The following is a 16,345-nucleotide window of genomic DNA, read 5'->3' on the forward strand; positions in this document are numbered from 1 at the left end:
CATCTGGGGCCTTTTGAGCCTCGTTGACTTCATACTGGTGTTGCGCTAACGTTCTGATTTACTGTTTCTTGCTATTGTATGTATCGCCGTCGTTGGTTGTAGGGTTGTGAAAAGGTGTCGTACCGAAGAGAGAGATCTTCTGAGTGTATTGAATGTTTAGTGTTTGTTATTGTAAGATCAAATTCTGAAACCCTGGTTTATCTGAAACATTGCTTGTCTTGACTATGATTTGGATTCTGATTCTGCTGTGTGTACGGCCGGAAACTTTGTAAATAACTTTGTAAATATTCTTGTAAATACTAGTTTGCCAAAGTAAGGGATGTAGGGGGTTAGACTCCATTTTATTTAGGTATCTTTTTTTCACTTTGTTTTTGGTTGAGGGAGGTAGGGAAGTTGGTCTGTATTTTGTTTTTATTTCTGTTTGAGGTTATTTAGTTGTCAAAGTCTGTTTCGTTTATTGTTTTGGCCTTGTCTACCCCTGAAGATACTCCCGTGTAAAGCAAATAAAGTTGTTTATTTGGCATCTCTCTGGTGTGTATTATCCTTTTTCTGTTACGGCTTGTGACTCATTCATTTCAAGCGATTCACTAGGAAAAACCAGATCAAAAGAGTCATTCATTTTTGAATTTCGACATTGCTTCTAATGATTTTAAAGAGCACGTAGTGATGGGTGCCCTGTTGAAAAAACCAGCATATGCTGGTTAGGTATGTTTTGATGCTGGTTTATGCTGGTCCTTTTGCCAGCACATGACCAGCATAAACCAGCAAAGGACCAGCATAAACCAGCAAAGGACCAGCATAAACCAGCAAAGGACCAGCATAAACCAGCAAAGGACCAGCATAAACCAGCAAAGGACCAGCATAAACCAGCAAAGGACCAGCATAAACCAGCAAAGGACCAGCATAAACCAGCATCAAAACATACCTAACCAGCATATGCTGGTTTTTTCAACAGGGTGAAAAGGAGCTTTTCGAAACTCAGAATTAGTTAAACAATTGTGCCGCAAAATTGTTCACTGTTTCAAAGCGCTTCGATCGAATCGTGTATCGCGAATCGTTTGATTCAGACTAGGACTTCGGAGCATGTATCACAAATTATTTGATTTGGATCATTTCTTTGTAGTAAAACCATGGTTAATTTTAGTAAGGGATGTGTTTAAGAACGGTGTGTTGTGTATTATACCCCTAAAAATATTCCCAAAATCCTTTATGTAGAAAAGCAGCACTCGGCCTGGGATAAATTGAGGACTCGGATGCAGAGAAGTAGTGAGAGAGGAGATCTTTATTCTTGCCAGAAAGCACAAAATAACAAACAATAATTAAACCCCACACAGGTCGATGGAAATTCCAGCAGAGGTGTAAGGAGTACCTGAAAACCATACTTGAGTAAAAGTACAGATAGCTTACAGTGAAAATTACTCCACTACAAGTTACAAGTCATCAATTCCAAAACAACTTGAGTAAAAGTCTAACTAAAAGTATCTGATTTTAACAGTACTTCAGTATTGTACTTGTACTAAATATAGGCTAAAAAATGCACTAGTCAAAGAGACATGCCAGTGAAAAACTGTAACATTGTGGAGAAGCTGGAGAAAACAGGCAGAGGAAAGGGTCTATGTGCAGAAATTTCATGGAAAAAATAGAACAAACAATAAGCCAAAAACCAAAGGGAACAAAGAACAGAATAACTGGTAGACAGACAACCATTACATTCAACAACTCACAAGGAACTAAAGAAACACTAGGGCGATATATACACAGGAGTCTATCAAGCTGAACAAGATAAGATACAAACTGACTACAAACACCACGGGAGACAGAAAGTGAAATAAAAGTCCAAGAAAAGGCACAGAGAACACGTAACACAAACTGCAAATAGCTGATTTGTGAGGAGAGCAATCGCGGTTATTTTCTAAAACCAAAATAAAATGGAACACCTCAAAACCAATAATTTTTTTTTTCATTAAATTGAATTTTGGCTGCAGTCATGTCCTCATCTCATATATAAAACACCTGTGATTCACAACTACTTGTTAAGGAACTCGTATTCACGTAAAGTAGCCTTGTTGACAATTTTGGGTGAGTAAGGGCAAAATGCACAAGATATAGTACTTTCAGTGCTCTGTAGATATCACATCTTTACAGAAAAGCAGAGACATATATCTCATATATCAACCGTGACACACACAATACATTTAATTAGAAAATACATCCAGAACACCCTGATTGACAGATCGGTAAATTAGAGTAAACACTTTACAGGACATTAATAAAATGAGGCATGTGAAAACCTGAACAGCCACTCCTTTTCTAATAGCGCTCCATCATTGCTATAATTATATGCTTGGTTAAAGCCAAATGTCATAATTAAACTTTTTTCAATCATACTGTTTTTTGTTTTAACACAACACTCTCTACTTCAGTTGTCATCAGATTCAAATTACAGAGGGTGCTTCTGAAAGTATTGAGGGTACTCTATCTATTTTGACATATATTTTTGTCCTGTCCATTGCCATCCAACCCTGGGATGCTCCAATACACCTGCTTGTAATTATCAAGTAAACGTGAACAGCTTGATTAACAGTTTCAGGTGTGTTGACTGGGGTTGGTGCTGAACTCTGCAGGATTGCTGGTGGGGATGAGACCCCGCTTTATAACCCCGCTAATAAACACTTTTAATGTCTTTATATGTGCTTTCTAAATAGGAGTAATTTTATATGTGATATTTTCTTTCTCGAAAGGGGAATAGCCTATCACAGTTCTTCATTTTGAATCATAATTGAACACCAGGTACATTAAACTGGTGTTTCTAGACAGATCATACAATGGATACCTTTTTACTACCGTAAGATTCTACATTGTTTTTATTCGCACACAAATTTTATGGAACGTTAGGACACAACAGAGTAACCTTCAGCTGTCGTCTACAACTATTTCAGTTCATTGCGCTCTTCCTTTTGTATCTTGCGATGTAACAGCTGAAATAAATCTGTATAAATGTGTCTGTGGACATAATACAATATTTTTATCCGTGTGTTAGCGTACCTGTTCAGACTATTCAACATTCTCCAGTTTTCCGGTTGGTGTACTGTCTAAAACTGGGTCATTCATCTGGAAATTAATGAAATAATTCCCACAATCAAATCAGTGGCCCAAAAAAAGATTTTGCAACCTGTTTTTTCTTCTCAGTCATCTGTTGTTTGACCATGTCTGGATGATTCACAATGATGATCAATCATACAAACAGATTATCTTGAACACAATATTGCTTATAGGCAGTGGTGGAAAGAGTATTGAACATTTGTTCTCATGTACAAGTACTGCTACACTGGTGAAATAATACTCAGTTACAAGTAAGAGTACAGGTGTTTAAAAAAGTAATTAAATACAAGGTACTCTTCTCAAAAACTACTCAGAGTACTAGTTATTTTTAAGCCGTTCATATTTAATTAATTGTCAAAAACCACTCAAATAAATCGGAGATCCATGGAGAAAATACAATATAGCAATACAAACATAACTTTGCTTTCAATTTATTACTAAACACTAACAGCAAGTGAAAAATATCAACATATATTAATGCTGGACTATAAACTGATTTGAAATATGCACACGATATGAATAAAAAAACGGCATACTGGTACAAGTGGCTAACCAATGTACATAGACAGCGTCGTGAATTGAGTGAACTATTAATAGAACTATTAAAAACACACAGCTAAGTCTTTAACTGGGCAAATAAACCAACTGTAAACGGCCTCTAATCACTCTCGTGGTACTTTGATGTCATGCACAGAGCGGTCTGTGCTGTGCTACTTCAAGTCAACTATTGTTTTGTTAGGAGATGCTGCTAAATCAGAAAATATCGTCGCTAATATATACCACAATATTAACCACTTCATATTAAATTGTTGTAAATAAATATCACATTTGCAACTGGTCAGCGCTGGGAAACCCAATGTTGGGAAATCCCTTCACATTGCCCTACAAGAGTGATTACTGATAGACTGTCTAAATTAAAAAAAAAAAAAAAATTGCATTTTAGAGAAGAAAATCACCCACTGACTTTCAAAGCTGCTACATAGTAACGACTTTCTACTTCGAGGACCTTGATAGAAATGTAGTGGACTAAAAAGTACAATATTTACATTTACATTTAGTCATTTTATCCAAAGCAACTTACAAATGAGGACAATAGAAGCAATCAAAACTAACAAAAGAGCAACAATATATAAGTGCAAATGACAAATTTCGGTTAGCCTAACGCAGTACACGTAGTAAGGTGTATATATATATATATATATATATATATATATATATAGGCAGGTTGAACTTCCTCAGCTGGCGAAGGAAGTACAACCTCTGCTGGGCCTTTTTCACAATGGAGTCAATGTGAGTGTCCCACTTCAGGTCCTGAGAGATTGTGGTGCCCAGGAACCTGAATGACTCCACTGCAGTCACAGTGCTGTCCATGATGGTGAGTGGGGGGAGTGCAGGGGGTTTTCTCCTGAAGTCCATGATCATCTCCACAGTTTTGAGCGTGTTAAGCTCCAGGTTGTTGAGACTGCACCAGACAGCCAGCTGCTCGACCTCCTGTCTGTAAGCAGACTCGTCACCGTCCTGTATGAGGCCGATGAGCAGAGGGGGACAAAGTACACAACTCCATTACTTGAGTGAAAGTACAGATACTGCTGGTCAAATATTACTCCATTACAAGTAAAAGTTGTAAAAACAGATTTTTACTTAAGTAAAAGTACAGAAGTACTTGCTTTTAAAAGTACTTAAATACCAAAAGTAAATTTCCTTTTTTTATGTCTGCACTGTTTTATTATTGTTGTATGTAATACCTGCAATACCTCTGAAGCAACTTACAATACAGTACACCTGCTGAATACACTGACTAGCTTGTAGTATCTCTGGAATAAAGAGCTTTTGATTTACAATACAGTACACCTGCTGAATACACTGACTAGCTTGTAGTATCTCTGGAATAAAGAGCTTTTGATGGCGATATATACACAGGAGTCTATCAAGCTGAACAAGATAAGATACAAACTGACTACAAACACCACGGGAGACAGAAAGTGAAATAAAAGTCCAAGACAAGGCACAGAGAACACGTAACACAAACTGCAAATAGCTGATTTGTGAGGAGAGCAATCGCGTTTATTTTCTAAAACCAAAATAAAATGGAACACCTCAAAAACGAAAAAAAAAATTTAAATTGAATTTTGGCTGCAGTCATGTCCTCATCTCATATATAAAACACCTGTGATTCACAACTACTTGCTAAGGAACTCGTATTCATGTAAAGTAGCCTTGTTGACAATTTTGGGTGAGTAAGGGCAAAATGCACAAGATATAGTACTTTCAGTGCTCTGTAGATATCACATCTTTACAGAAAAGCAGAGACATATATCTCATATATCAACCGTGACACACACAATACATTTAATTAGAAAATACATCCAGAACACCCTGATTGACAGATCGGTAAATTAGAGTAAACACTTTACAGGACATTAATAAAATGAGGCATGTGAAAACCTGAACAGCCACTCCTTTTCTAATAGCGCTCCATCATTGCTATAATTATATGCTTGGTTAAAGCCAAATGTCATAATTAAACTTTTTTCAATCATACTGTTTTTTGTTTTAACACAACACTCTCTACTTCAGTTGTCATCAGATTCAAATTACAGAGGGTGCTTCTGAAAGTATTGAGGGTACTCTATTTTGCACGTTCAAAGTCTAGTGACGTGACATGTGACATGTGGCCAAGTATGGTGACCCATACTTGGAATTTAACCCATCCAAAGTGCACACACACAGTATTTTTGGACACACAGCAAAAAAAATGGCTGCCCACTGCTCCGGGTGTGTGTTCACGGTGGCAGCTCAGTCGTGGTTTTGAAGGTGGCAGAAAGCGCTGTACATTCACTCCCCCCACCTACAATCCCTGCCAGTACGAGACTCAAACCCGCAACTTTTGGTTTACGAGTCCGACTCTCTAACCACTAGGCCACAACTTCCTAGTGTGACTGCCCCTTTAGTCTTAGTGGAAGTTTTGCGCGGATTTCAACTTAAGTCGTATCCAAAGCAATTTAGAGTGTAATCTAAATATATTCTAATTTATTGTTTATTAAGTGGGTTTTGTATGTGAGCACATTTTAAATCACAGGTTTTGCACTGGATAAATTGGCACAAACCTCTATATAACAGAGTAACGTTACTTCATTCACTTACATTCTAACTTGTTCCTCATCCTCAAATACAGGTGTGTGTGTGTGTGTGTGTGTGTGAGAGAGAGAGAGAGAGAGAGAAGGAGAGAGAATATTTTTAATTAAGTATTTTGAATGAAAAGGTAAAGCATGTCCTGTTCCAGGCTGAGAACATAGAGATCGCACACCTGCCTTCTAACGTTAATGTCCCACTTCCAGGAACATGAAGATGGACTGGTTTTGCATGCAGACGTAAGTATTTAATTTTCTTCTTTCCACTTCACTAAATTATATTATGTATTCTTATTTGTGTATTGTGTGTTCTCTACAGGTTGCTGCATCTGCATCTGATGTTGAGAAGACACTCAATCTGCCTGCCAGTCCTCGTCTGATTTTGCTGGGTTAGTGTGTCATTACATGTGATGAAGTAGAAACATTTACTAATGGTTGAGATATAAAATTGTTAACATTGCTATGGTACACCATTGTTAAAATGTAATTTTCTTGAAGGTAGTTCTTTGAAATTCGTTGGGAAAAAAATCAATCAATAAAAAAATCACAGTTTGGTTCATCTTATGAAAAAATCAGCTGAAAACCTGTATTAAGGACTGTAAAAAGATGGACTAATGAAGCAGAGCAGGATTTACAAGCTTGTTTTGACAATCGCTGATTGGAGTGTTTTTGAAGCTGCTGCTACCGATCTGGACAACCCTTACGAAAAAAAAAGTTTATTCAAGTGTGCTATTAGTATATTTCTTTTAAACTAAAAATAGGAAAGTATACTTTTAGTCTACTTTTTATGTACTTCACAGAAATGGGCTTAATGTACTTCTCAGAAATACTTAAAATTACATTTAAGTATACTTGACTTATACTTAGAAAAAGTCTAAATATATTTTAGCTATAATTGTGCTCCTAGAATCAGTGTTTTCATTGTTATACTGTAGGGGGCGCTAGTACACATCTTCTGTACAGAATTTCCAAAAAACACAAGTGAAGAAGAAACCGAAACAACAGATGCTACCACATGTATTCTAACACGATCATCAGACATAAACAGCATCAAATCTGTGTAACATTATGGAATAAAATGTCGACCAATAAAGAGGTAATAATAACTGTGAAGCTTTGGGGTGTTGATCGACTTTATCTACGTTTTGATTATCATTCTGAATCCAATTCATAGTCTTTTTTCAGCTTTTTGTTCAAAATGTTGTTTATTTCTTTATTTTTAATTTATGAAACTTATCCACATTCAAGTGTTTATAAAAAAAGAATGCATGAAGCTAGAATAAAATGTTTTGTTTACAAGCAGATACCCTGTTTATTTTGATGTTTTGTATGTTCAGATATTCATGTAACAAAATATATACAAATTAATAAATATTCTATTTTATTTATTTATTTATTTTTATTATCTGTGTTTTTTGTTCTGTCACTGTCATTCTGTTGCACTGTGGAAGCTTCTATCACGAAAACAAATTCCTCCATAGTGTAAACATACCTGGCAATAAAGCTCATTCTGATTCTGATTCTGAAAAAAATGTGTTGATTGTTGTTGTTTTTATTTATTTTTTATTTTATGTATGGCAAAGCCGGCAAATGCTGCACGATAGATGATAATCCTAGAGGGCTGTGTTATTTGTGAGTGTCCAGTCAACATTTTTGACTGCAGTTGCAACAGTGTTTGCTGTGTTCTAGCGTGCAAACTAAACAGAACAGTAATTTGAAATCAAAACAAGCAAAGCCATTAATATGGACAGCTGGCACAGAAAACACCTCAGGAAAAAACAAAAAAGCGAGCACAGTGTACAAGATGTGGAGACACAAAAGGGCACAATCTGCAGCAATGCCCCACAAGAGATGCAATATGTCATCACTGTCATAAAAAGGGACTTTATGCTAGAGTGTGTAAGTCAAAGAAGGTATATGAGTTGAATACAGCAACGCTAACTACGGATACAAATGAGGACATTGCATTCCTTGGTTCACTGACATCTGATGTAGCAGGGAAACCCTGGATGACTGAAATAAAAATTGACAATTTCGAGACAATGTTCAAAATTGACACTGGGGTGGATGTTACGGCGGATGAGACAAAAAATATACAAAACAGGACATTTACGTTGTGGGTGGGTTGTTCATGCCTTTGTTGGGCCGACCAACAGTCACTGCACTTCAACTGGTAGCTAGGCTTTAGACAGTACACCAACCGGAAAACTGGAGAATGTTGAATAGTCTGAACAGGTAAGCTAACACACTGATACAAATATTGTATTATGTCTACAGACACATTTATACAGATTTATTTCAGCTGTTACATACAAAAGGAAGAGCGCAATGAACTGAAATAGTTGTAGACAACAGCTGAAGGTTACTCTGTTGTGTCCTAACGTTATATAAAATGTGCGTGCTAATAAAAACACTGTAAAATCTCACGGTAATAGTTTATGAATCTTAACCTGCCAGGAAGGTCTCAAAAATACCACACACAAATTCAAAGCAGTCCACGCATGTGTGATGGTTTGTACATTACATAAATACATGTAACATCATTCATAAATGTGTGATGGAAATTAATTCAAGAACTTGATATATACATATGTGTAAACATTTAAAATTTATTTAGGTAAGATGCTTTTGTGTGAGCATTTGGGGAAATATTTATGCTTTTACTTCTGTATTTATGAATTGTGTTTTGAATTTACGAATCGGATTTTGTAAATGTAAATTGTGCTGTGCATTTATGAATTTTGTTTTATAAATGTATTATTTTTGAGGCCAATCTGACTCCATAACCAAATAAAAAAAATTACGACTAGTCTTAAAGAAAAAAATTGGATAATAAGGTAAGACTAGTCTAAACCTTTTATGCAACCCCCCTGATCTTATGAATCTTGCAGATACCGTGAGATACATTGTTACTGCTGTAATCAAAGCACTGCTGTGCTTTTAAATGGGTCAATGGGCCTAAATTTTCTGTCCGATTGCATTTTTTCACTTAAAAATGGGTTTAAATGCATAAAACAATAGCATATACTGTATATGAAGTAGCCTACCTATCCCATGTACTCACTTTAACTTTTCAAAAAACATTAGTTATTTGTAATTTTTCTGTTATTTAAAGTTCCAAAATATCATGTGGCGCTACCATCTGGCCATAACTGCCTTTTTGGAAACATCTTTGAAATTACTCTAAATTTATTCAAATTAATTTTCTTCACTATTTGGCATTATTTCCAAAGTGTTTTGTAATCCTGTACAAAACTGCAAAGCATTTGTATTTATATTTCCATCATAATATACAAACAAACGTTTGTCCGATGATGTCCATTTTATGAAATATCATGTGGTACGACCATCAAGAAACTACCACTTTGGGACTTTTATGTTGAAATCCATTCAAAGACAGGACGTTGCATCATGTTCTGATTTAGGATTTATAGCTGGATCGATGTGCACTAACCGCTACAGTATTCTTGTCAGAGAACTCTTGTCTCAATGGTAGCCTTTAATGATTGCTCTGGCGTCAACATAGATGGGCATGTGCAAGGTTTTCTAGAACAATAAAATAAAAATAATAATTAGCAGATGAATCACTTAAGTGTTACATAATAGATATAATTAATAAACAACATCAAGTATCTTCTACTTATACAAGTCAGTGATCGATCGCTATATTTAACTTCAAAGGATTGACGGCATAATACAGCGTGTAATTCACGTGGGGTCAATAGGTCACATTAATATAAATAAATAAACTTAGAAACAGTATCTGCAACAAATATACTTGCAATATAACATTATTCAAATAACACTGGACTTGTCCGTTACTCATACAATGTCCTTATAATGCGTCATCTTCGTCATTACGCTAAACATGGAGAATTCGGAACAATATACCAATTTGCCGAGGACCCATGGAAGCAGCAAGCATGTTTGTAACTCTCTCGAATTTGGAAAAAAATAACTTTTTAACGGCTGCTATGTTGTTACTGTCACGCTGCTGCTAAGAAGATCATGAAGACGAAGACAGAGATTCAATAATAATCCATTTAATGTATACATATTTATGGTCTACACTGGATGCAGCGCGGCACGACATGACAAATCCCCGACAGAAAACTGCTGCTGCGTTCTATTTATGACACATTGTTTGTTACTGTCACGCTGCTGCTAAGAAGATCATGAAGACGAAGACAGAGATTCAATAATAATCCATTTAATGTATACATATTTCATAAATGTGTGATGGAAATTAATTCAAGAACTTGATATATACATATGTGTAAACATTTAAAATTTATTTAGGTAAGATGCTTTTGTGTGAGCATTTGGGGAAATATTTATGCTTTTACTTCTGTATTTATGAATTGTGTTTTGAATTTACGAATCGGATTTTGTAAATGTAAATTGTGCTGTGCATTTATGAATTTTGTTTTATAAATGTATTATTTTTGAGGCCAATCTGACTCCATAACCAAATAAAAAAAATTACGACTAGTCTTAAAGAAAAAAATTGGATAATAAGGTAAGACTAGTCTAAACCTTTTATGCAACCCCCCTGATCTTATGAATCTTGCAGATACCGTGAGATACATTGTTACTGCTGTAATCAAAGCACTGCTGTGCTTTTAAATGGGTCAATGGGCCTAAATTTTCTGTCCGATTGCATTTTTTCACTTAAAAATGGGTTTAAATGCATAAAACAATAGCATATACTGTATATGAAGTAGCCTACCTATCCCATGTACTCACTTTAACTTTTCAAAAAACATTAGTTATTTGTAATTTTTCTGTTATTTAAAGTTCCAAAATATCATGTGGCGCTACCATCTGGCCATAACTGCCTTTTTGGAAACATCTTTGAAATTACTCTAAATTTATTCAAATTAATTTTCTTCACTATTTGGCATTATTTCCAAAGTGTTTTGTAATCCTGTACAAAACTGCAAAGCATTTGTATTTATATTTCCATCATAATATACAAACAAACGTTTGTCCGATGATGTCCATTTTATGAAATATCATGTGGTACGGCCATCAAGAAACTACCACTTTGGGACTTTTATGTTGAAATCCATTCAAAGACAGGACGTTGCATCATGTTCTGATTTAGGATTTATAGCTAGATCGATGTGCACTAACCGCTACAGTATTCTTGGCAGAGAACTCTTGTCTCAATGGTAGCCTTTAATGATTGCTCTGGCGTCAACATAGATGGGCATGTGCAAGGTTTTCTAGAACAATAAAATAAAAATAATAATTAGCAGATGAATCACTTAAGTGTTACATAATAGATATAATGAATAAACAACATCAAGTATCTTCTACTTATACAAGTCAGTGATCGATCGCTATATTTAACTTCAAAGGATTGACGGCATAATACAGCGTGTAATTCACGTGGGGTCAATAGGTCACATTAATATAAATAAATAAACTTAGAAACAGTATCTGCAACAAATATACTTGCAATATAACATTATTCAAATAACACTGGACTTGTCCGTTACTCATACAATGTCCTTATAATGCGTCATCTTCGTCATTACGCTAAACATGGAGAATTCGGAACAATATACCAATTTGCCGAGGACCCATGGAAGCAGCAAGCATGTTTGTAACTCTCTCGAATTTGGAAAAAAATAACTTTTTAACGGCTGCTATGTTGTTACTGTCACGCTGCTGCTAAGAAGATCATGAAGACGAAGACAGAGATTCAATAATAATCCATTTAATGTATACATATTTATGGTCTACACTGGATGCGGCGCGGCACGACACGACAAATCCCCGACAGAAAACTGCTGCTGCGTTCTATTTATGACACATTGTCACAAATTTCAAATGATTTTCAACAGTCGCTTTGTCGCGTCCAGTGTACTAGACAGACTTTAGCTGTTGCGGCGCAGACACGGTGTTACTCAGCTATCGAGAAGAAACAAAGCAACCTCGGCGTCCGATCGCAGGCCTTCCGCTCCTTGGGTTCTCTCCAGCGCTGGAAAGCTGATTCGATATTTACACGGGTCCTACTTCTTGCCTTATTGCCTTAAGCCTTCGATTGTTCCGCAGACGTTTTCCTCTTTTGTTTTTTATCCGCTGTCTCTATCTTTCTGTCGCTGGGCTCGGCTAATGTCCATCCTGTGCACTGAAAGCTCTCTCCTCCACATCCTGAGTAGACACGCCCCTTACTGCTGATTGGCTACAAGTTTGTTTTGCTATTGTTTTGAAAAATCGCTTACCCCACCTTTAAACAACATTAACAACTGACAACCAAAGGAACTCAGGAGGGAACATTTGGGACATTAACATAACGTTCTCACATGGTCCTCTTTTAGTCATATTATTATAAATTTCCAGATATGACTTTAGGAGGATGTTCTAGGTTTAACAATTTGTAAAGATTAGAGTACTAGAGAACTAGAAGAGAGAATAGAAAGCAATCTCTTAATCATTGGCTTATGAGAGATCTGTCTATTATGGTCAGAATTCTCTTGACCAAAGCAGAATGCATTTCTAAACTAATTTATCAATGCTATTCTCTTTATGTTTCTCCTCAACTGATTACAAAGGTTAACTCTATAATGTTTAATTTTATGGAAAAACAAAATTCATTATATTAAAAAATCTCAGATGATAAAAGATTATAAATGGAGGTCTGAGAGCCACTGAATTTGAATCAATGATTGGAGTACTTAAACTGAACTGGATTAAATCTTATTTAACGCAGCGTAATTCAATTTGGGTTCATATACTTTTGTTGAAATGAGATTGAGATTTCTAAATTGCCCGTTAAACTCAAACAGATATTGCATAACTGGAAAATGATATTTACCCACAACTTTACACGTTGTGGAATAATAGAATTATTACAATAAATAGGAAGATGCTATTTAAACCAGAATGGTTTGAGAAAAAAGTTCTTTATGTTGTCGATTTGAGAGATGAAGATGGTCAGTTAATTCAGTATAATGCATTAATTGAGAAATTTGTGATAAACTGTTCCTTTAGAGAATATAATACTGTTTGTAGAGCCATCTCTCTTGCACTAAAACAATTAACACAAAATACACTAACATAGTCAAATGTGTGTGTTTGATTGATTGGCGAAGTGTACATTGGGGGACAAAAAGAGTAACAATGAAATGATAGGAAATGTATTTAAATGTAAATAATTTTTTTACTTTCACTTTCTGTAGCTTAATGAATTGACTGGAGTTTAAAACTTCTTTACGGGCATAACGCTCATGCAGTTTGCAAATTGTTTGTGCGGCATGCACTGGCTCGCCAGTTTAAAACTGAAATATTTATAATTTTGCGACGTGTTTGTCTTTATTACTAATTGCAAAATGATGGACAATGATTCATATTTCCTGTGATAACTTTATTTTATCAAAATAGATCTCCCTCTTTTCGTTTTCTTTCTTGCTGCATTAAAGATTAAATAGGCCTAGTTAAAGTTCTATTTTTGCGCAGGCGCAGTGAGGGAAAAGCCCTGAGTTTAGGGCAGTCGGTTCGAACTTCATAGCTCTACTTCAACTGTGTGATACCCTCACAAGGGGCGAGCAAAATTTCTGTCATGTCAGAAATTCATCCGACCGGCCGATTGCCTGTCGGGAGAGACTTATCGCTTCTCGTTTCCCCCTGTACACTGCATGAACACTGCACGACAAACAACAAAGCTGAAATTCGGCTCGCACGAGTCAGAATTCGGCTCGAAATCAGATGAAAATCAGAGTGTAGGCCTATGCTCGGCTTAAGTAAGGGATAATCACTGGTTTGCCATGCATTCACGGCAAGTTGATTATCCCGCTTATTCCAAGGTCATTTGCCAACAATGACAACTTAAAGCTGTTTATGATGTTTGCTGTGCAATATTTAACCGAAAGGGTAAAAATGACGGTTATTTTTGTCAGTTACGGCTCCTTAGCTTTAGCATTCTGCCCACTTCAAATCAGACACAGAGATGAAATAGTGCACTAAACCACATATATTTAATGAATTTATGAATAGCATTTATTTTAATTATCGATGGATCAATCTATCGAGAGAGAAAGAGAGATGACAGTTGTGCGTGTGAGTTACCCATGTCTGTGCGTCTCTCGGCAAACAATGAAGCTGCTTAGTTACTTCGATTTTACCTCGTTGCTGAGGAAGATAATGTAGCGATCTAATGTCTATGCTATTTTATTAATAAAAGTCACGGGGCAGCACCGACAATGAGTTTCTGTGTGAGAGTGATGTACAAACAACACTGGACAACTGAAACGAAAAGACAGAGCAACTTAAATACAAGGCGAACAAGGGAAATAAATGACAAACACTTGTGCTGATCAAATGAATCCCCATGAAATCTAAGAAGTGGCGGGAAACTAAACTACGGAAGACAGGAAGTAATGAATACAAACAAAGTCCATAAATATAAACGGAGAACAAAATAACAAAGTCTGTGACAGTTGCACGTATTAGCGCTACTGATAACATTAAAAGTATGCTTTGATACTCTATTTTTAAAATAGTAATTTTTATACTTTTGTACATTGCGATTCTGATTCGCTAAGTAGCAGAAATAGTACTTAATAAAATAAATGTATCTAAAAATACAGATTTAAAATGCCCAGCAAACACTGTTTTTAAAGTTAACTTTTATCACTATGAAATTGTTTGTACTTAAGTATTTTTTAAATAATTGTTTAGTTTATGTGGTAGATGTAAAAGTTAATGTAGGAGCCTCATTTTTTGTTATTTTGTTATTCTGAAATTTAAAACATAATTTCTTTAGACTCAATGGTTTTGAGTCAGCTGTATTTATAGGCTGCTGAGGCACATTTATAATTGTTATTATAATATATAATATAATGTTGTTATATATAATATTATATTTCCATTTCACCATACTTTAGCCATGTATTTTTTTTATTATTTATTACTTATATTATTTTTGAAATGTGAAAAATAAAGCTTCAAGCATCTTCGTTCAAAATATATCAAAAATGTAAAATATAAGCAATCTGCTACTAGATTATAATCTGCTAAAACTGTAAAGTAATATTAGCCATTGTGTCTGGTTGCACACGATTGTGTGTGTGTTTGTAAAAAGATCACAGCAGACATTGAATCCTTTGAACTCTTTAATAAACAACGTTCAGCTCGACCGTAACGTCCAGAGTAACCTTTGACCTCAGAACAAAAGGAGGGAGAGGGGGTTTATTAACATGACTCCATAAATACAGTAATAAAACCATGAGCCTAAACCTGTGACGAGAAACATCTCTGCATACAGCACAATCTCCCAGAATCCTCCCTGTCGTGTGTGTGTGTGTGTGTGCGTGTGTGTGCTGGTCTCAGGACGCAGGTCACAGTGCTCTGCTCATGGATTTTCTTCCCTTTTCATCAGGCATAGAATCATATTTCATATCATATCTGCTTTTTTATTGTTATTTTTTAAATCTAAGTTTTTGCTAATGGATGAGTTTTGAGATCCAAACCTAAACGCTCCTGCTGTCAAATACTGTAGTAGCTATTTTGTTATCTTCTTTTCTTCTGTTTTAGCTTTTAATTTGTATTTTTTTACACATTGTTCTGTACAGATGAGGACGTGAACGTGTGGCCATGACAGATCAGTGTGTGCAGAGATGAGAAGCCAAACATACAAACGTCTTGTCTGTCAAGAGCACGTTCAGCTCATATTTCACCTCAAAATCAAATTAATAATATTTGAAATAATATTTAGAATATGAAGGGCCATTACATATAATTTAATATAAAATTATGTTCAACCCTCTAAATCCAATTAAAAACATTCAAAATAATATTTGGGCTATTTATAATCATTTTAGAGCCATTTTATTTATTTATACATTTGGCCCTTTATTCTCTTTACACAACATACTGTATATTTAAGATAATTTGTAATACATTTTTTATATCATGACATTATGTTCAACCCTCAATTTCTCACAAGTTCTCAAACTTTGAAATTAAATATTTTTGGGATTTTGTGGTGAAATATGACCTGGCCATTTCTTGGTGAGATTCTCTCCTCTGTTTATCTCTCCCTCCATTATTGTCTGTCTCTCTTCTGTCGCACTTGTTTCTCACCGATACGCCTCCTGGAGGCA

General features: G+C 35.5%; 1 long non-coding RNA gene across 1 annotated transcript in view; it reads left to right on the top strand.

Annotated features, from left to right (window-relative positions):
- Positions 1-1,852, top strand: part of LOC107559104 (uncharacterized) — a 15,097-nt gene extending 13,245 nt beyond the window's left edge. The window contains exon 3 of the long non-coding RNA XR_001605559.1: positions 1,788-1,852. This is a non-coding gene — a long non-coding RNA (uncharacterized lncRNA). The remainder of the gene's footprint in view (positions 1-1,787) is intronic.
- Positions 1,853-16,345: the final 14,493 nt, after the last annotated feature.

This window comes from Sinocyclocheilus grahami, unplaced genomic scaffold, assembly GCF_001515645.1.
Source record: "Sinocyclocheilus grahami isolate Dianchi unplaced genomic scaffold, SAMN03320097.WGS_v1.1 scaffold674.1, whole genome shotgun sequence".
Classification (NCBI taxonomy): Eukaryota; Metazoa; Chordata; class Actinopteri; order Cypriniformes; family Cyprinidae; genus Sinocyclocheilus; species Sinocyclocheilus grahami.